This window comes from Rhipicephalus sanguineus, chromosome 7 (genome assembly GCF_013339695.2).
Source record: "Rhipicephalus sanguineus isolate Rsan-2018 chromosome 7, BIME_Rsan_1.4, whole genome shotgun sequence".
NCBI lineage: Eukaryota > Metazoa > Arthropoda > Arachnida > Ixodida > Ixodidae > Rhipicephalus > Rhipicephalus sanguineus.
Genome location: NC_051182.1, coordinates 34,677,160 through 34,693,823, shown reverse-complemented (window position 1 = coordinate 34,693,823; position 16,664 = coordinate 34,677,160). Strand labels below are relative to the sequence as shown.

The 16,664-nt window shown below is 45.1% G+C and overlaps 1 protein-coding gene across 1 annotated transcript in view; it reads left to right on the top strand.

The window, feature by feature from the left end:
* Window positions 1-496: 496 nt before the first annotated feature.
* The window catches only part of LOC119398609 (uncharacterized), a 132,254-nt gene continuing 116,086 nt past the window's right edge, over window positions 497-16,664 (top strand). The window contains exon 1 of the mRNA XM_037665443.1: window positions 497-748. The gene's annotated coding sequence lies outside the window, so the exon portion shown is untranslated. The remainder of the gene's footprint in view (window positions 749-16,664) is intronic.

The following is a 16,664-nucleotide window of genomic DNA, read 5'->3' as shown; positions in this document are numbered from 1 at the left end:
TGTACCGACTAGCGTCGTAAGTACGTAGCGGTGACACCAGCAGAGCATATGATAGCTTGTTAATTCATTTTGCTTCGACGCAACGTACGTACGAAATACCACTGTTTTAAAGAGAAAACGCTGTCTTATGTAAAAATTCTACTGTTTTTGATACGACCTGTGATTAAATAAGAACGCACTGTACATACAAGTAATGTAGAGCATTGCTTCGACCGCCGATGGAAAAGGCGCACTGATGGAAAAGGCGCACTGTCCGCGCTAGAAGCCTGTCGTCTGCTATAAAAAAGCAAGCAAAACAAAAAAAAGCAAATCTGCTGAGGTACTATTTGGCTGACATCGTATAAATTGCTCTTCAAGATAAGCTATTATTTTTTATTTTAAACTATGTTTTTTCAAGAACATGCGCACTTTTTATTATCACTCGCTCACGAATTTCTTTTTTTTTTTTAACATCAACTTTACGAGCCAAAGCCATCCACAGCCAAAGCCCAATGTAATTTCTTTTTTGTTCTGTGTCGGCGTCTTGTTTGAGCTCGCTACGTCTTCAAGAACATTAATTTCATCTGAGAAAGTGCCGCCCTCCTTTTTGCGATGTGCAAAGATCGTGCGCAAGTCGTGCGCTTTTTGGAGCGCCAGTCACGTACGAGTCGTTCAAGGAATCGAAGGGATGTACGTACTACGGGCGCTCGTAGGACTCCGCAGCTGATGGCTGACGCCCGTGGCTACCTACTGGACGACAGTATGAAAGGTAAGTGGCACATGTTATTATGCAAAGCACGCAACTCAGCGGAAGCCTGTGTTATTGTTGTAGAGACGCAGCCTTATGCCGCTTTGCGAGTGATAATGTCCCCGCTACCGATTCGCTATGACTACGCTCATACGAGCAGAAAGAGTCAAGACGCATCGGTACGGCTTTACGGAAGCAAATTCGTAAGAACTGAGATAACATGCATGTGTATGATGATCGATTTCTCTGATGAGCATCGTAGTGAGCAGTTAAGATAGCAAAGCAATGCTGCAGCGCCATTTACTGTGCAGCCTTGTGCTCAGGTTCGTGTGCGATGCGATTCGTGTGCGAAGCGGTATAATAAGCTGACACTAATGGTGAAGTGTTGACTATGCGCTGAGACATTGACTTGAACTAGGTAAACGTAATAATGTGAATAGTGAGCTGGAGCCTTGACTTCAGCGTAGTGTAGAGACGTGTTTGTTCAGTCCGTGCGTGTGTATCACCTTCACTTGTCAGTAATATTGTACGAATGAGCATCCACGATTATAAAAACTGACATGCACAATGTGAGATTTCATGTTCTGTCAGAGTCACCATGTGAACCTTATCCGAAGCAGCAGATTCCATATTCTCTCAGAGTGTCGCTTTTTATACATGAATGTACTGTCTTCATGTAGTTGTATACATTACACTGCTGTGTGGTAGTGGTTTAATTAGCATGGTCAGCGCCTCCTCTATTTTTCTGTGCCTGGGCGAAGGAGCGGAGCGCTATGGGAACCGACCGTCGGCGTTAGTGCGGCTATTAGCCGCCGGGCGCCGCCACCGTAGTAGGCCAGTCGTCGCGTCGTCGCTTGCGGAAACGAATGCCGTGGCTGCATTCGAAGCTGCTATATGGTTCAGTTTTCGGCTGTATTCGCGTTGTTGAAAGTGTAATGAAAACTTGTAAACTCGAATCATGAAGCACTTGTCGTTCTGGGCAACCAGCCCATTTCGAAGGCATGCGTCTTTCGCGGCTATTTGATCGAGACGCTCGCGCGTCGTCTGCTAGCCCGATTCCAGAGAGCGCATGCCAGTGATGCGCGAAAAATTGTTTTGTCACCGTTACGTTCGCTTGAATGACAGTCGGTTATTGACTGTCTGAAAGTCGATTTTCGAAAGCAGCATTTGCCAAAAGCTAATACTGAAAGCTTGGGCGCTTAAAGTTCCCCGATGCGTGCTGCCGTCTACTGGTGATACGCAAGGCATGAGTTCATGCGCTAAATAGCATGAAATGTCAATAAGCTGCTTCCAGTGACAATGTACATAATGATTGTCGGTTGTTTCGCCGGTAGCGCATGTAGTGTCCATGGGTTCCGATTTTTCAGCTTCGGGACCTAATGTCAGCGCTACATGCACATGGCGGCGATCGCGAGGCAGCGTTGCTACTAGTACTACGTGCATTCGTTGACTGTTCGGACGCAACACGGTCACGTTTAGAGATCCTTGCCATGCTTGATTCAGTTGTTACCTTGAGCTGCAAACGTGAAGGGTAGTCTGCAAAGAGTGACGCTACTGCATCCTTGGTAAGCCGCCGCTTCTTATATTCTATGAAATCTTCGCGTCGTAAACGACGGCTGCATATTCCAGTGTAGTTTGAAGATGTATTAGAAGACCAATTATCCCGCCCGATTACTGCAAGCCACCTCTACCGAACACCAACGGCAGCTGGGATTTTTCGGAACGACAGCCCAACAGTGTATTAAGGCGAACGCCTTAAATGCCTCATCAAACGCGAAAATTGACCGTCGGCGGCGTCAGCACAAGTGATGCAAAAAAATAATTACGTGATGACGTCATCATATGACGTCACAGATCATAAAATTTTGTGACATCGTCGTGACGTCACATAACGTGACGTCGTCATATTACATCTTCGCTTGGTCAAAATGGGCCGATCAAGGAGGCAGTGCATGCCTCCGCTGATGTGCAGAAAGCTTGCACTGCCTCCGATCCTTGAGGCTGTAAGAAAACCACGCTACGCGCAGAAATATCTCGGAGGGAGGCAGGAAATGTTCAATACATTGACTAGAAAAAAAGAATAACATGACTTTCGCCTTTCAGTCGTCTTAGATGAATGCATTAGGGACCCTGTGAGATTTTTTTCTTTCTCAATAAAGGGAAATAAAAAAAAGACAACAGTGATTTCTTTCAGTTCCATTTGCAGAGTGGAACACAACAGTATATGACATACTAAGGCATTGGGACGGTTGTAATAGACTGAAATAGAAAATAAAACGCGAATACTACAAACTCGTGTGCAAGTATCGAACCGGCAGCACGGCCTGACCGTCTGGCTGCGGAATACTTACAGCGGGGATGGAAAGACACGCGAACATGCGGCATCTGCATTCTTTGCTGTTTCGCATCTATTTTCAAGTGGTTATAGCCTCGATGATTGATGAGAACACGTCATCCATGAGTCGATAAAAGAGCATCTAGCATCTTTTTATTGCCACCACGGATAGAGCGTGATGAAAACAGCGCGCCACTATGTTCGCGTTTCTTTCCAATCCCCTGTACCTGTGAAAGCCTGCAAGAAGCACAAATGCAATTAAACTCGGATGCATACACGAATTCGTGAGCTTCGTGATACGCGCGGCCGTTCAGCGCCAGCTTCCCGTAGTCTACTTGCACAGCGCCACCACGCGGCAGCGGCGAGCGGACACGGAGCGCGCGCTCGACGGCCCGAGGAGAGCGTTCGCCCAGGCACTGAAAAATAGAGGAGGCGCTGGCATGGTACTGTGCGGTTGCTTATGTAAGCATGTTAGGAGGCAGAAGGATCTTGAATAGGCTAGTTGGCTCATGAGGAATGTAAGTGTGCTAGCACAAACAAGAGAAGGACAGAAGGAAGACGTAGCAACAGGACCAGCCACTCTTATGCGTCTACCTTCTGTCCTCATCATGTTTGCGCTAAAACATGTATGTGCATATAATTTAGCAATAGGCTTTTTGTGTAATGCTTTTGTTGCCCATTTAATGCTTCAGTAAAAATAAAATAAATTGGGCATATATAAACGCGCCTTGACAAAGGAAATTTCATGCTGTTATGCGAACACCTCGTAAAAGCCCATCACGTGGTCACTTGCTTTTGTTTCAGCTTTCTGAATACTGCTTATTTTTATTAGTTTCTAACTTCAAGAAATTGCGTGTCAAATTGATTAGTGTTTCTTGACCTCATTAGTGCATTGAAAGTATTGCACGCAGTTACAAGGTGTGACCTTACACAAATTCAATGCTGCTGCCTGCACAGCACTGTCATGCTTACTGTTTCTCATTCCTCCCTACCTTACTGCTTACTGTAAAATCCCGGGCAAGCGCCCCCCCTCCATTCTTCGGGAGATTTCAAATATACGCCCCCTTCTCCCCTCCCACTATTTTCACTGTTTCATTCACTGTTTTTATTTGTCCAACGAGTGTGAATGAAAACAGGGAATGCATGCGTATTCAATAAAGCATTTCATTAGAAGCACAGGTGTGCATTCTTTATTCTTAGCGGCTCTTCCACCGCCACCTTGAATTTTGATTCATGACCGAACAAGGGCCCCCCTTCAAATCTTGTCGGATTATCTCTCACTGTAGGGGTGGCGCTTGCTCGGGATTTTGCGGTAATGTTTCTTACTTTCCTCTTTTTAGACACATGCATACAACGCGGTGAGGTAGGCCGCTTTGCTCGAGAGAAAATTGGTGCAGTCGAATATGTAAATAATCCTCGTACCTCTCAGGAGTCGCATACACCTCACATAGCATGTATAATGTACAGTACTCACGGATTGAAATAGGACACTTGGAGCGCATGGCCACCGGTATATGCAGCGCCGCTCGTGGATCCTCATGGAACCAAGGTGTTGCATTGTGGTATAAAGCAAGGGGGAGAACATCTATGCAGCGGGATTGCTCCTTCCGGTCGCCAACGAGCCGCCCTGTAGTTCACCACGCTGAGAATGTGGCGCTGGAAGGCTTGCGTGCTTTCATATGCCGACCGAAATGGCTTGCCGGTGTGCGCCTCCTATATTGCGGCGCGAGCAGAGGATGCTCTCGTTACACGTGCTTTGGTGATGCGGCACGAATGCTTTGCAAGACTAAGGGATTACGCCTTGCAGTGTGCATGTAAACAGTCCATTCTGCCAACATTTAAGTGCAGGGCCCGCTATCGTCGCGGTTAATCGCAGTAACAAATCGCGGTGAAATGAAATAATGTCTTGTGTTCCTCCCGCTTCCTTCGCCTATGTTCAACGCCCAATCTGCATCGTGTTGCAAGCAGCGGCCAATGTAGCGTCAACGAACGCATGTAAGGCACAATCTCTTAGCTGAATCCTGTGTCTTACTTGCACTGCATGCATTCCACATCGCCAAAGCACACGGAACGAGAGCATCCTCTGCTCGCACCGCAATATCGGAGGTGCGCACTGGGGAGACATTTCGGTTGGCATACGAAAGCGCGCAAGGCTTGCAGCGCCACGCTGGCAATGTGGTGAACTACAGGCCGACTAGTTGACGACCGGAAGGAGCAAACCTGCTGCGTCGATGTTCTCCCTCCTCACAATGCAACACCTTGGTTCCATGAGCACCCACGAGCGGCGCTGCATATACCGGCGGCCACGTGCTCCGAGTGTCCTATTTCAATCTGTGAGTACTGTACACTGCACATATAATCCCAATTAGCTCTGATCAAGTCATTTGTTCAGTTATGCTCTGCTTAAAAAGCGCAAATGAAGGGAAGGTGTTGGCATTTGTCGGTTCGGTGCATTACCTGGCCATCCTTTTTTTAAATTATTTTTTGTTCTTTAAGAACTACAGCAGTGCAAGTTAGGAGGCGCATGGCTTCATAACGGCGCAACAAGGAAGACAAAAATACGAAAGATCTCACAAACACACGTATTTTCGTCTTTCTTGTTGCGCCATTCTGAAGCCATGCATCTGTACTAACTCGCCCAATTGTCAGTGCTACTCAAAGTTAGGAGGCAGACACAAAGTGACGCACAACACAAAGCCTCGGATGACTATGCTAGTTGATAGCTTTATACAGGCAAAAGGGACATAAAACTGAAAAACAGGTGGGATAAGTGGGTCTGAGTCCATTTAGTTATGCATCACTGTCGGGAGAAAATGAAAAGTGTAAGAGCAGTGAAAGTACAATGTCACTTATGGTTGCTGAGTCGGTCGGCCTTCAAAATTCACAGCCGCACTTTTGTGGCTTTCAGCAGCTTTGATATTGCGACAAAGTTTGACAGTAGCACTGACAATTAGGCGAGTTGGTATGGATGCATAGATTTAGAACGGCGCAACAATTCAGATGAAACGACGAACAATCGATGGCACTTGTGTTCGTGTGATCATTCATCTTTTCGTCTGCCTTATTGCGCCATTCTAAAAGTAGGGGAGACAAGAAAACCAGAGAGCATGACAGATTGACCAGCTTTATAACTGAACAAGCAGTGTCTTAATTTTTTCATTGAACTAAGGAACCCATGCGTTTCATTGTCATCACCATGCCCTGGCACGTACACATGATATCTGTGGGGCATTTGGTCCATGCTGAAAACTGTGTTACATCGTTGTCGCTATGCCACGGCACATACACACTTCAATATCGCTGTGAGAGTATGCACAACTATGGTCCTGACATCTTGTTCAACATTCTATTTGGCTGCCAAGAGAATGCCTTGTAATCAGAGGCTCAGAATAGAAGCCAGCATGTGACAGCTCTCAGCATGTGTTCTGCACAGCACTGTTTTGCTTCAAGCTTCTATAATCATGCTTTGTTTATGGTGCCACTCATGCAGAATTTGCCTTTGCTGCTGCATTTCTACCGTCTCATCTCATTTGTCGTAAGTGTAAATAGTAGTGGGACATGCTCCTGCATATTGTTCCCCTCCTTCTAAACTTTTGGAATTGGTATCAACGGAAGAGTGTCGGAAGATATTTCACCACCGTAGAAAGGAGATGAGATTCATCTCGTTTCTGTCTTGTCTCCCTTCTATCGTGGCTACATGTCTTGTGTATTTCAGTTGAGGGGTGATTCTACAAGAGATCGAACATGCACGTCCGGTCGACATTTTTGTTTTGTCTGGTTTTTTATGTTATGTGGGCACATTGAAAGCGCATGGAACCGAAAATTTTATTTCCAAAAAACGCTCCCGCGTGGCAAAAAAAATACTTGAAAGTGGTGGCGCAGGGCGTCCTGTTTTTGCTCACTGCAATATTTTCGGATTTCACGGCCGAATTTGACGCGAGCTATAAATTCTGTGTCGAAAACTTTTTCTGTTGGTTTTAATAGGCATTACTGTGAATTACATCCATGCTTTCTTTATGCCGTCCTCTAAAGGAGAAAAATTTGAAAAAATGGCAAACAGGGCCCAAATCAAAAAAGTTTGCCAAGTTTGATGCGCCTTGGTGCCTTTTCTATTTCACGCAGAAACTTCAAAACAGGGTCAAATATAGAAAAAAGCCTTTGCAACTATTCTTTTGTAGATCGTTTTCCTACAGGCAGCGCAAAATAAGAAAAAAGTTGTTAAAGAAGCAACTTTTTTCTAAAAAGCTCATCTTCAAAAAATAAAATAATAAAAAGTGCAGTCTCAATTTTGACGACAATTTTTTATCGAAAAGCACTTATCTCAGTGAAAACACGGTTTTAATATCATATGCCCTCATTTGCTTTGTTCACGAGATATAACGGGCCAAAATGACCCTTGCTGTGTGTGCTCACTTCAGTGTGATTGATGGTTGTTATCAGCTTGCATTGGGTGTAAATCTACAGTTTTATTATTTTGCTGCAGTAAAACATTGCTCTGGTGGCTTGTCAACAAGAAAAATATGTTCTCAGATTTTATTTGTGTCTAGCGTGTGCAAAAGTGGGCTGCTGCTGCCCTCTGAAGAGCTAATGCTTACGCAGTTTGCAGCCTACACCCTGAACTTACCCGCCATTATTCGTTAATCAGGAGCACGCAAGACACTGCGAGCACATGGTTTAGGTAACTTTGCCAAAACCCGCCTTGCACGCCAAACAAAGCATCTGTATGCAGTGACAGGCCAGCTTAATCAGTAACTAAATGCCACAATCCGGCCATAGGTCGGAAAAATTTGGAACTCACTCAGACTCACTCAAAAAATATATTAGATGCGAAGTATCTTATGGCGGAGTTCAATCCAGTGGTGGTGGTGGTGGTGGTGGTGGTGATGTGCGGCGTGACCACCCTTACTGCACATGCGCATACCCTCTCCACTTCCCCTCTCCCCTTTCCCTCCCCTCTCCCCTCCCCCTTTTCCTCTCTTCCTCTGAAACGCAGGCTAGACATGCCGAAATTCCCTCCTGCGCAACGCCGCGATGAGCACTAGCGCATGCGCGTCCCCTCTCTCTCCTCTCCTACGCTGCCCCCCTCTCACATGCCTGCCGACAGCGTACCCCGCTCGGCCTGTGAGAATTAACGGCCAGGCTAGAGGGAAGACAAGACGCGCGTAGCGTTCCTCTTCGCGTTCCATGACGCGAGGTCGGTAGAATGCGATTGTGCAAGTGCACTGGCTTCGCATCGCCTCATAGTCCCCTTTAGCGGGAAATGGTGTAATTTTTTTGCACTGAGAGCTCACTCGGACTCCGGCTCACCGAAATTTTCCTGAACCAAACTCACTCGAATTCAGACTCACTAAATTTTTTCTCAACTAGACTCACTCGGACTCAAACTCACCAACTTATTGCTCAGCCGGTCTCACTCAGAGTCAGACTCACGGCTTGAACTGAGTCTGAGTGAGTCGACTCACGAGTCTGCTGGTGTAAAGTTAGCTTTTCCGATCATGGTGTAAATGCTCTTCAATGCCAATATCTCACATAATCATGTTCTACAATACACCTTTTGATCTTATACCTTTAAATAGTAGTTATGAGTGGTTGCAATCCAGTAAGGACGTTTTTATGAAATGTGCGACTCACACGAGATATTTCTATCAAGAACTTCCTGTGCAAGAGTTTGCGGGGGGAGGTCATGGAACCCTCCCTTAGCACACACCTCTTATCAATAAATATTGTGGTATAGCATGAACGCTAGTGCATTGAGGCACGTGTGAATAGATTTGAGTATAAACGTAAGCCGGTATAAGGCTGATAGTAATGCCGATAGGTGAGTAGATAAGTCCATTGGTCGGCAATGAAGGGTGGAGCTCGCTCAGACTCACTCAATAAATATATTTTGTGCTTAGGGCTCATTCGTACTCAGACTCACCAATATTTTCCTCAACCGGACTCATTCGGACTCAGACTCGCTAAAGTTTCCCTCAACCGGACTTGCTTGGACTCATACTCACCAACGTATTGCTCAGCCGGACTCACTCAGACTCGGGGCTTGATCTGAGTCTGAGTGAGTCGACTTATGAGTGAGTTTGCCGACCTCTGCAATCAATAGGCACGCTGTTATTGAGGTACTTTCTCACTGCCTGCTTGCTTCCGTTTCATTACGTGCATTGTACACTACTAACCATCTTCGCCATTCAACGCACACTGTGCTGAACAGCATATGTAAAAAGTTAGTCATTTCTGAGTCATTAATTTCGCTTCCCGCTATCACGTTTTTGGCGTCACAGGTAACGCCTTCCTGTATCATCTTGACCTTTACCTCAGCATTTCAGCAGCTAGAAAACGTGCGGTGCGGCATGATTAAGGTATATGTTGCTGAAGCTGCCCACTTTATGATGTTTTGTCAGCACTTTACTAAAGTCCTTTCCCACGTCGAGAACAGCAGAGGTGGCGCCAGACGGACATTATCCTTAATTTTGACGAGGAGTCTGGCCCACAAATTAATTATCACAGCCCAAAGCGTTTAGACATCCTTGGTCATAAAATATGAAACCGTGAGCAGTCAAGTGAGAAAATGTGTGCAGCGGTGTTCAGTATAAACGTCTCGACTTGGTCTAGCTGTTCACTACACGGGATGTGCGGCCCATGGCTAGGTCTGAGTATTCTGTGCCGATAATTTACGCATCCACAAAAAGAAGATTGCCGAGAAAAACATTTTCGTTGCGTCAATTTTTTTTTCATTCCTGCTTTTGTTGTTGCCTACCTCCAGAAGCTACTGCCCTAGGGTGAGGATCTTCGCGACACCTGTGAGGTCTGCTAGCATTGCTTTATGCACCTCCAGGAAAACCTGTTTACATCTATGAGAACTGAACTGCGATGAGGTAGTCCAGGCATTTCTTCAGGAAGAAGAAGCGATTGATATCTTGAACAGATGCACCCACCTTTCCTCTGATGCCTGTAGGTGAGGTTCTAGGCTGCAAACTGCATACGCGTTAGCCCTTCAGAGGGCAGCAGCAGCCCATTACCGCACATGCTAGACACAAATAAAGTCTGAGAACTAATTTTTCTTGATGACAAGCTACCAGAGCAAAGTTTTGCTGCAGCAAAATAATTAAAACTGTAGATTTACGCACAATGCAAGCTGTTAACAACCATTGGTCACACTAAGTGAGCACACACAGTAAGGGTCATTTCGGCCCGTTATATCTCGTGAACAAAGCAAATGAGGACATATGATATTAAAACTGTGTTTTCACTGACATAAGCACTCTTTGATAGAAAATTGTCGTCAAAATTGAGAACGGAGTTTTCTTTATTTTATTCCTTGAAAATGACCTTTTTTAAAAAACTTGCTTCTCAATTTTTTTTCTTCTTTTGCGCTGCCTGTAAGAAAACAATTTTCCTAGAAATGTTGGAAATGTTTTTTTCTACATTTGACAGTTTTGAAGTTTCTGTGTGAAATAGAAAAGGTGCCTAGGCGCATCAAACTTAGCAAACTTTTTTGACTTGGGCTGTATTTGGCATTTTTTCACATTTTTTTCCTTTTGAGGACGGCATAAAAAAAGCATGGATGTAATTCACAGTAATGCACAGTGGGCAAGGCAACAGCGGTGTGGGCACCATGCTAATCCGCTGTCTGTTCATCACGCAGTTTGCCGGCTACCTTGCTGCCTCGATGTTCGGGGATGCCACCGCGCATGCTCCTTACGTCATGCAGTGGATAGCCTGGTCAACGTTCCCTCGCCGTGTCATGGATGTGAACGACAGCGCACGTGTGGACTGCCCTATCTTCCTTGCGGATAACAGCGATGATTTCACCTTCGCTTCTACTTTCACCCTGGATCCTGCACCGGACAAGGCTAACGTCACACTCGACGGCCCAATCATCGACAGTCCTAGTTCGACGTCTGCATGGTCTACAGCTATAAAAGCGTCCCCGGTGGATTTTTTCATCAGTGGGCGAGGCAACAGCGGTGTGGGCACCATGCTAATCCGCTGTCTGTTCATCACGCAGGTATGTTACCTTGCCAATCCTCGGTGCATTCGTTCGGATGACCGATGTATGCTGCTGTTCCCTCGCCCACATGATCGCTATCAGGGTTTTGTTTATACTTCATTGTACTCTGTGCTTCTAAATGCCGCCCGCAGACTTTTACTGAGCGGTGATGTGGAATCTAACCCTGGTCCTAACACACGTTCTCAGCGCGATGCTGCATCACAACCTCAGTTGACAGATCTTAATAGTGAACCCACGGTAGTGGAAATGTTTGCTAAACTACTAAATGGTCAAAAGAAATTGGCTCAGGATATTGCTGAAATCAAAATGTTTCAGTCATCTCTCAATGCGAGGTTTGAAGCTTTGGAAGCTCGTGTATGTTCTCTGGAATCACCATCAACGTCTAGTGGTACGCAGATTTCGAATGATCACATGCATGCTCAAATTCAACAAATAAAGAGCGCCATATCAACTCTCTCTAACAAAAACGACAGCTTAGAAAACAGATCACGTAGAAACATTATTATCCTTCATGGCCTTAGTGAAGGGCCTGGCGAGAATCGTGAGGAACTATCCGCCATCATTTCCAAGTGGTTCGACGACACTCTTAAGGTTGCATGTCCGCGCATAGAAAGGTGCCACAGGCTTGGCAGTAATGCTAGAGGCCGCCCACGTCCCGTTATCATGAAGCTCTTGGATTTTCAGGATAAGGTGGCCGTGTTAAAAAATTGCTATAAACTTAAAAACACTGGCTTCCGGGTCTCCGAAGACTTCTCTTTCCAGGTTCGTAATATTCGCAAAAGGCTCTGGGAGGCATCCGCCTGTTATAGGGATAACGGTGCATCTGTCCAAATTCGTTTTGATCATGTGTTCATTTACAACGTGCGATATGACTGGGATAGTTCATCCAATACTCTTGTCCAATCATCCACTGGCTTAGCTAAACCCGCTGAATCAACCTCTGGGGAAACATCTTCTTGACCACGTGGCACCTACAATAAACTCTTCTTATTAAATATCAATGCCAGAAGTGTTGTTAGTAATTACTCCAAATTTCTTTCCCTCGTCTCCTCTTATTCCCCACACATTGTCGGCGTTACTGAGACTTGGCTGCATGATGGAGTTCATGATTCTGAAATAACTCTCCCTGGCTTCAAGGTGGTTCGGAGAGACAGAGAATTCGGGAGAGGCGGCGGTGTGGCCCTATTTCTTCGGTCTCACCTGAACTTCTCTGTACTTCCTGCACCACCGAATACTGAGTCCTTGTGGTGTAAGGTCCAACTAGAAAATATGTCCTTAATTATCGGGGTCGTGTACCGACCGCCTGGTTCTGATATAAAACATTTACAGAATATAAACCAATTTCTACAAAGTTATGTTGCTTCAGCGCCTAACATTATTTGCATGGGTGATTTTAATGCTCCTGGTGTGGACTGGTCATCTATGACAGTTAGCGGACATGAAGTATCCATCGGAAGAGAGCTAATCGACGTTTCGTTGTCTTGTGGCCTTCACCAAATTGTTAAGGACTCTACACGTAATGCTGCTGTCCTGGACCTGGTTTTTGTCACTTCATCTCTAGCTAACTCCGGTTTTGAATGTGATATTATTGATGGCGTATCCGATCATAAGGCTGTATTGTTCTCAGTTCCGGGTATCGTCCCAAAATGCCGTTACACTTACTGCACATTTCGTGATTTTAACCATGCTGATGATCTAGCAATTACAGACGCCCTTTGCGACTCTTTTCAAGAATTTGAGCTAAAAAGCGTCACCAGTGATGTCAATACGTTATCAGTTTTTTTTTGAAAGTCTTGTCAGTAAGTGTATCAATTGTTTCATTCCTCTGAAAACAAAGAAAACAACCACTGAAATACCTTGGATGACTAGGGACCTCTTGCATTTGTCGCGTCGTGTGACCAGACTACGTCGAGCAAGACGCTCTGGTGACTTAACAAAGCTCCAACAGTTTGTTAGCGCCAAAAACGAACTTTGTGCTAAAATTAAGGCAGCGAAAGAATTTTATTACAGGGTTACCTTGCCGAAGCTAATGAAAGCAAATCCCCGTAAATTCTGGAAGGCTATCCAACCATCTGGGTCTTCATCACACACGATGACAATTGACAATGTTGCAGTTTCTGATCCACAGACAATCGCTTCTGCCTTCAACGCCTACTTCCACTCAGTCTTTTACTACTGACAACTCGGACATCCCTGTTTTTCATTCAGAATCTCACCCCAGAATTGACGATGTGTCAGTGTCAATTGAGGGCGTACTCAATCTCATTTTAAATTTAGACACCAAGAAATCATGCGGTCCCGACGGCATCCCAACAGCTTTTCTAGTTAGGTACTCTCTTTGGTGTAGCAGATACCTCACAATTATTTTAGGGGCGAAGCTCCTTAAAGGAGCACTGACATCAAATTTCAAGATCGAGATGTGCCCATCATTCGATCGCTTGGTATGCATAGGTCTTCTTGGCCAAATTTGAACGGCATCCGTCGCGTGGAAGTTATTTTAATTCGATGTCAAACAGCGTAGGAGAAAAAACAAAAAATCGGCTGCCCTGCAACATTGACACTAGTGCTACGTGTTCGGTGTGATACATTGCACAAAAATCACCCTGAGTGACGATACGCTAGTAACAATGACGTCGACGATCTCTGAGTGTGTTTGGAGCCGACTGCCAGCCATGCTTTCACTCTCTTTGCTGTGTCGAAGCGTGCGGCGTGCGTTCGACGACTGGCACCCGGCGAGGCCTATTGTTCCGCACCCCTCTCGCTTTGTTGTCGGGCTGCTTTCGAGGTAGTTTTCGTGAGGGGTCACGCGCTTAACAGGTTTAACCCATACCGAGGCACCCACATACTTTCAATCTCTACCGCGCGCGGGGCCCCGATTTGAAAACCGCGCTTTCTACGTCACCACAGCTTGAGTGCACGTGGTCTTTGACGCTCCCCGCATGGGTCGCTAGTTTCTTGTGGTTTTTAGGCGGGCGTTTTGAAGTGACGCTAAAATGGTCACAATTAACTACGCTAGAATTAGTTATACGATACGCTAGAGCATTTACGATTTAACTTAGGGATTACCAGACCCAAAGCTACAAATTACAGTAAAAAAGTCACCAACAAAAATTTTGCTGTCAGGGGTCCTTTAAGGCGGCACCCGTTCGTCCCTCGTAGTCGTAGTCGTAGTCCGTAACCAGTCTTACGCTTTGACCTTCAAGGTGGTGCCGGTGGGAGATTTTTCCTGTGCGTTGTTGAACAATAAAAAATTCGCAGCGGCAGCTAAAAGCCGACTTCTTCTGTCTCTCATTCCCATTAGCAGCCATTCTTTACCTCCAAGGTAGTGCCTGGTGAGATTTCTCCTGTGCGTGATTAAACAATAAAAATTTTGTTCAAAACGCCGTTGATTGATGAAGTAAACCAACAAAAGACGCCAGATGTTTTGTAAAAGCAAAACGGAAGAACGCCAGATGTTTCTAAAGCAAGAGGAAAAGACGCCAGCTGCTTAACGAAAGACGCCAGATGTTTTCTAAAGCAATGGTTTTCCAAACAATGAAAATTCACAGCGTACATGTAAAATTAAAGTGAGCTGCAAGCCGTCATAACTCATCGAACCTTTAGTATAAACGCGCCCTATCTCACGTCGGTGATGATGTACTGGGCAGAATTCACGGAAGATTCACGGTTTACCGATGAACCTCCGCAGCTTCGCCCACTCATCATCATTCACTCCGTGGAAATGCTGCGATTTTTTTAGAAAATCTCTCTCGTCAGCCACACTTCCTTTCTCGTGGAAATGTGCTTCAATTCTGCCCTTATTTAAATCGGGTAATGCTCAATTATTAAGCAATTATAGACCAGTCTCTTTAACAGCGCATTCATGTAAAATGCTAGAGCATATTATATTTAAACATATCATGGAATTCCTTGAAACGAACAAAATCTTAAGCACTTACCAGCACGGCTTCAGATGCGGTCTTAGCACTATTACTCAACTTACAGAATTCGTTCATGACATCAGCAGCTTGATGGACATAGGTGACCAGGTTGACACCATTTTCATAGACTTCGCCAAGGCATTCGACACTGTCTCACATCCTAAATTATTGCACAAGTTGTTTGCCATATTAAAGAACGTGTCCTTGGTTGGCTGGATATCCGACTTTCTTTCGCAGCGTTCACAGTATGTGTGCTTCAGCTCTACTAACTCGCCTTCGATGCCTGTTTCATCAGGTGTTCCCCAGGGTTCTGTGCTGGGCCCCCTCTTATTCCTGCTTTATATTAATGACCTCCCCTTGCACACCCCTGTGAAAATACGCCTTTTCGCAGATGACTGCGTCCTATATCATACTGTTAAATCTCCACTAGATCATGCCACTCTCAACAATTCCTTCTCTCACTTCTGTAGCTGGTCCAAATCTTGGCAAATGAATATTAACTTCTCCAAGACCGTCGTTATGTCATTTACCCGACGTTCATGCCCCTTGACTTTTGACTATGGTTTTAACAATGTTAGTTTTTGCAGGGTGAATGAATTCAAGTACCTTGGTATCCTTATGACACATAATCTCTCATGGTCTAAACACATTGATCACACATGCAACAAGGCTCTTAAGAAATTAGGCTATTTACATCGTACGCTCCGTCTTGCTCCTCAAGAAACCAAACTGCTTACCTACAAAGCTCTCATTCGTCCCATCCTCGAATATGGTTGCGTGGTGTGGAACCCACATAAGAAATGTGACATTAAGAAACTAGAACGCGTTCAAAAAAGAGCTGTGCGTTTTGTATGCAAAAGATATGACAGGGATTTTTCTCCGTCGAATTGTCTTCCTCAGTTAGGTCTCACTACACTTGCGAAGCGTCGCCACGTTGAATGCCTCAAATTCCTTTACAATCTAATCAATTCTCCCCGCCTCGACACTCTAGACAGTTATCTTCAGTTCTCCAGACCTTTGTCTACGCGGAGCGACCACGCCCTTAACATTACAACTTTTTTCACCCGCACTGACATGTTCAAATATAGCTTTTTTCCTGCAACTATTGAAGCCTGGAATTTGTTGCCCGGAAGTGTGCGTTGCTTACCACTGAAAGAATTTCTGGAAGCATGTTCATGAATGTTGATTTGCTGTTATTGTTTGTTTTCTTTTCCCACTCCTGCAATAGCCTCATTGAGGCTGCAGTATGTAAAAAAAAATAAAAAATAAATAAAAAACCAACAGAAAAAATTTTCAACACAACGTTTCTACTTTGCGTTAAATTCTCCTTTGAAATCCAAAAATATTGCGATGAGCTAAAACAGGATGCCCACATGGCCACCTTCAAATATTTTTTTTGCACGCTGGGAGCGTTTCTTGGAAATAATATTTTCGGTTCCGTGCGCTTTGAATGTGGCCACATAACATATAAAAAAACCGAGGCAAAACAAAAATATCGACCGGACAGGCATGTTCGATCTCTCGTGGAATCACCCTGAGGTAATTTTTGCATCTCTTCCAGTGTAGTTGCACCATCAGTGTCCAAATAAGCCATTTTTTAAAATGAAGCTGCCCAGAACATCTAGTTAACTGGAGTTGTGGTTGTGCTGCCGTGACCTAGCTTAGTACTCTCTG